Source organism: Ascaphus truei, unplaced genomic scaffold (genome assembly GCF_040206685.1).
Source record: "Ascaphus truei isolate aAscTru1 unplaced genomic scaffold, aAscTru1.hap1 HAP1_SCAFFOLD_2542, whole genome shotgun sequence".
NCBI lineage: Eukaryota > Metazoa > Chordata > Amphibia > Anura > Ascaphidae > Ascaphus > Ascaphus truei.
In genome coordinates, this window is record NW_027455474.1 from 30715 (window position 1) to 36334 (window position 5620).

General features: G+C 43.5%; 1 long non-coding RNA gene across 1 annotated transcript; it reads right to left on the minus strand.

Moving 5' to 3' along the window:
- Positions 1–3528: 3528 nt before the first annotated feature.
- Positions 3529–5104, minus strand: LOC142481338 (uncharacterized). Its single transcript, XR_012795749.1, has 3 exons — positions 4856–5104; positions 3732–3793; positions 3529–3627 (listed from the first exon to the last, which is right to left on the minus strand). It is a non-coding gene; the product is annotated as an uncharacterized LOC142481338 (long non-coding RNA).
- Between the last annotated feature and the right edge of the window lie 516 nt (positions 5105–5620).

Sequence of the window (5620 nt, forward strand, 5' to 3'; positions counted from 1 at the left end):
TATGTCAATGATGATCAATAACTGCATCATAACACAGCCGCTCTATACAGAAGATGTACTTGCTCTCAATGGTCATGGAGGTAATACGTCACACAATGTACAGATATAGCAAGGATTATTTCTCCCACTGGTGCATTATGGCATTATGATGGGAAATGTTGTGAGATTCTGCATTATCAGCATCACTGAATCTTTTGGAAATTAAGTGATATTCTATGTTTTAATGCAATATTATGGATGATCAGCCGGTAAAATAATAATAGCTTGCTGTATCTGTAGCCATGCTCTACCCATGATGTGCTGAACCAATGACTGCAGAGAGATTCAGAGTGGTAAACATGACTGGAACGCATCTCTGAATAATGGGCAGCAAAGCAGTGCAGAATAGGAGGTGAAAGTATTTAAAATGGAAGATCCTTAGCAGCTGTGTGGGGAGTAGACAGTACAGACTGACCAAGTAAATGGTAAAAGGAGTAACTTCAACATTACTTGGCTTTGTTCTCCACATTGAAGCTTTCCTCCTCTTTAAATCACTAATACTGATGCCATGTGTAACCTGTACTGAGAGTTATATAATCTACTGGCCTAGATGAAACCATATGATGCAAACAGGATCCATCCCACTCCAGATTCATAGAATTGAACCACCTCAACCTTTCATAACAATCACATAGAACTGCAGCTGTGCGCTACTGCACATGTTCTTGTTATGAATGGTAGTAGTTGTGGTCCTTGGGTCTTTACTTCATACTGTAGCCACCCTCTACTCATGATGTATTGAATCAACGAAAACTTGCATGGTTCAGATCACAGGAAGGGGTAGAGTAGAGATGAAAATATTCAATGTGAAACCCGTAGCAGCCGGATTGTGTGGAGTCAATAAAACGACAAATACTAAATGGTAAATGAGAAATATACACATTGCTTATCTGTCTCTGTGTAGTAATTTTCCTTCTCTTCAACTGTCCTTCAAATTTTCTCTTTTGCAAGAAAAGGAACACATGGCTTCAATATTCACTTCTGTTCTGCAGTCATCCCTCCTGAAATAAAAGTTAAGCATTGCATTGTTATTATGATAATACATACAATAAACCTTGCTCCAAACCATTTGATGCAAAGCAAATCCACCTCCCACCCACAGCTGTGCTCCTTCTAGAGCATGCATGTCAAACTCCAGTCCTCGAGGGTCCCAAACAGGCCAGGTTTTCAGTAGGGATATCCTGAAAACCTGGCCTGTTTGCTGCCCTCGAGGACTGGAGTTTGACATCCTTGTTCTTGAGCTTCTACCACGCAAGTCATCCATGTGAGTGACACTGTACTGCAGTCCTGGTCTGCACACAATCTACTGAATCAATGACATCACACTGTAAAGGCAATCTACAAGATGTATTAGTTGTCCACACTTCCGAAATGTTACTTTTATGTCCAAATCACTTATTCCCATGACCTGATATTTGTATTTGTTATTTATAGGATTGTCACAAAGAGTTGATGAGGTCACCAAATGATAGTATGTAGAGAGAAAGAGAGATCTCAGAACAGAGCCCTGATGTATACCCACAGACAGATCAATAGAAGACGAAGACATGTTAGCAACAGAGATGGAGAATGTGTGACAGGAAAGTTATGATGAAAACCAGGATAGAACTGTGTTACGGATACCAAGAGAGAGTTTAGAATATGAAGGAGGAGAGTGATTGAGAGCATCAAACGCAGCAGATAGATCAAGTAGGATTAGTAGGGAAAAGTGACCTTGGGAATTTGCTTTAAGCACAGTCTGTAGAACGAGCTGTACGAAAGGCAGGTTGTAAAGGATCCAGGAGGGCATGTGATTTAAGAATGTTGACATTCTAGCAATTAGGAGACAAACAGCAGGAGGGATATAGGGCGGTAGTTAGTAAGGCACATAGGGTGTAGGTTGTTTCTGAGAAAAGGGTGACCACTACAGGCTTAAAGTAAGAGGGTAAAGAGCCAGAGAATAGGGAGGACTTGAAGATGTGGGTGAGAGTGGGGACTAAGAGATGCAGTAAGGTGTGAGGGGATACGATCTAGAGGGCATGTGGTAGAGGGAGAAGAGAAGATGATTAGCTTCCAGCTCTGTAAGAGAAGAAAATGAGTCAAATGCAGAAGGAGAATTAGGTAGAAGGAGAGAAGGGGGAAGGGACAGAAGGAATCTCCTTGTGGGTGGCATCCACCTTGCCTCTGAAGTAGTCAAATGCTTGAGGAGAAGTGAAGGAAGGATGGCAAGTGTGAGAAGAAGGTTAGTGGAGGGAGTCAAATACAGGGGAAAAAAGACAGCGTAAATTAAATTTGTGTGTTGATGAATGTGGAAAAAAAAGTAGTGTGGTTTGGCCCCAGAGAGCAGCTTTATACAGGACTGGAGACATTTTTACTGTAGAAAAATCAAACATCAAGTGTGAGATTTCCTTCATAGGCATTAAGAACAGTGAGTGGAAGTGTGATGAACATGTTTGGGAATTTAGCCAAGGGTGTGGGTTAGAGGGACGTGTGTGTCAGAGCTTGAAGGGGCATATAGAGGATAGCATTGTAAGAGTTAATAAGATTGTCAGTTTAAGCAGAAAGAGAGAGAGAGAGCAGAGAGGTTAGAGTAGATGTCAGAGGAGAGTTTAATTAAGCAGAGGAAAATCAGTGGGACAGGTAAGATGGGGTGAGGGGAATGACTGATTGTGAATGATGAGAGCAGAAGAGGTCATGTACAACTAGAGCCTTGTTAGTCAGAGAACGGACATTCCAGAGGGCATAGGAGAAGGGAAGAGAAAAGTAAGGAAAGGAATGTGGATTACATTAGATAGGTTAACACTCTTAGCAGGGAGGCAGAGGCAGGGAGACCCGATGTGTATATGAGCAGGTTCAAGATTATAAGAGATATCCCACACATCAGCAAACATAGAAGGAGACACAGAGATAGGTGTAGAGAGAGACAGATAGGCGCAGAGAGAGAGGGGGCGCAGAGAGAGAGGGGGCGCAGAGAGAGAGGGGGCGCAGAGAGAGAGGGGGCGCAGAGAGAGAGGGGGCGCAGAGAGAGAGGGGGCGCAGAGAGAGAGGGGGCGCAGAGAGAGAGGGGGCGCAGAGAGAGAGGGGGCGCAGAGAGAGAGGGGGCGCAGAGAGAGAGGGGGCGCAGAGAATAGGATGTACATGAGTGCTTTTCATTGAGCAGTGCAGAAATAGCTGCAATAGAGGTCTGTACAAATGGTGCAGTGTGTAGACACATGCAAAGGTAGGGGAAGGAAAGAGGAGAACATGTGGATAAAAGCAGGAGTGTGGAAGTTAGAGAAATTAGAAAAGTTTAACAGAAAAGTGAGGAAACAGCAAGCAGAGAGAACAAGAGAGAGGTTACATTGGGATGACGTTCTTTGGTAGAGAGAAAATGCTAGGAGAGAGCTTTCAAATATTAGAGGACATGACTTGAAGGAGCAAATGTATAAATCAAAACCTGAGGGGGAGGTATAGCACGAAAGCTTGCACAGCAGATTATAGTCTTAAAGTTGCGTGTACCTCTCAGGGCATTCAAGAAGGTAAATTCTCACAAGTGCAGAGTTCATGATGAAATGCTGAATCCAGTTCCCCTCCAATTTAATTTTAATATAACTTATCCATTCTTCATTACTGCAAAAAGCAAACAAAACAAAACCACATTGCATTACTATTTTCAAAATGGATTGAATGGCATATTCAACAGTGACTGTGTGATGCCAATATTCCCCACTCACTCGTAGTGAAGCACTTATTGTACTAGTGTTGAAAGTAGGCCGGTAGAGTCAGGTACGCATTACTGAAAAAACAATAAGTGCGCGTCGTAAGTACCAGCTCCGCAACAGTGCGGGCATCACATTAGTGACGTGGATGAACATATATGGATAAGCCCATATTAAGGCATCACGTGACCAGAGCCGTCACTGACTGGGTATACGTAAAGACGCAGGGAGATGCAAGGAAAGGGAGGGAGAGAGACAGGGAGAAGATGTGAAACGGAGGAAGGCACGGATGGAGGGAGTTCTTCCGAGCTTCTGCGGGCCTCTCTCTTTCACTGGTGCATGCCGGGAGCTGGTCCCAACATCCACAAAGTGTGTGTGTATTATTGGTTGTATTTTATGGGGGTAGGAGGGTAGTGTGTATATTGTGTGTGTGGGAGTATTATATTGTGTGTAGAGGTGCAGAGGAGAGTACTAGATTGTGTATCTTGTGTAAGGGTGTTGTGTATATTGTGTTTGGAGCTATAATATTATTGGAGAGATTAGTATTGAGGAGGTATTATAGTGTGTATTGTGGGGAGTATTAGTGTGTGTATTGTTTGTGGGTGACAGATGCTGGGGTATGCAGCAATCCCTGCACTGAGGTCCGAGGCGGCTCTGCATCGCTCGCACGCACTGTGGATGACCAAGCATGTGCCCATGATAATCATGGCCTTAGAGGGATGAGTGTGTCAGAGCCTAGAAGGGGCATATAAATATATAATGGAGGAGGGAGGAGGGAGGAGGAGGAGATGATAGCATTGTAAAAGTTAACAAGATAGTTAGTTTAAGCAGAAAGTGAGGAGAGGTTAGAGATAAGGGTAGATGTCAGAGGAGAGAGTTCAATTAAGCTGAGGTATCGAGTAGGACAGGGGTGAGGGGAATGAGAAGTGGTGGATGATGAGAGCAGAATAGGTCATGTACAAATAGACCTTGTTAGTCAGAGAGCAGACATTCCAGAGGGCACGTGAGAAGTGAAGAGTAAAGTCAGACATGGAATGTGGATTACATTAGATGGGTTAATACGCTTAGCAGGGAGGTGGAGAGAGAGAGGCAAGAGGCAGAGAGTGGTGTAGGGGTTGAGGAAGAGATGTTGCATGTACCTTATCAGAACATTAAAGAACATCAATTCACACTGGTGCAGAGTTGATGATGATTCCAGTTCACCTCCAATTCAATTTTAACAGAACTTTTTCATTCTTCATTACTGCAAAAAAAAAAAGTATAAAACATTGCATTACTATTTTCAAAATGGATTGAATTCCCCCAACAATAACTATGTGTTACCAATATATCCCTCTCAGTCCCACTGCAGCACATACTGTACCAGTGTGAAAGTAGGAAGGTACACAGTAACGGTAAAACAATACGTGCCGGTACTATGCACCATATGAATTATAAGGGGATGTAAATCTCCCAGTCTCTCTCCATATCCGCAACAGAGTGGGCTCCGGTCAGTGGCATGGATGCCCATGTATGGATATGCTCATATTTGGGCATCCCATGTCACTGACCGGAGCCGGCTCTGAGTATAGGGATATATGCGGAGACGCAGAGGTGCAAGGAAATGGGAGGAGGCACGGTGAGAAACAGGGAGAGACCACAGGAAGATAGAGGGCAACAACTTCCACAAGGTACATGTATGTGTATAATTGTTTGTATTTTGTGCAGAGGGGGTAATTTCAGATAAAATACAATTCTCCACCCTCTACGAAACAATTCCACTTTGTTCAGTAAGCCAGAAAGTCTTGGTCCCATGGGGACTGAATTTTAATGCAAATAAGGTCCTTAATACACAAGTAAAGAATATAGTTACTTATTCTCTACTGTAAGAAGTGCCACATTGCCCACTATTTGGGTCCTGTGCC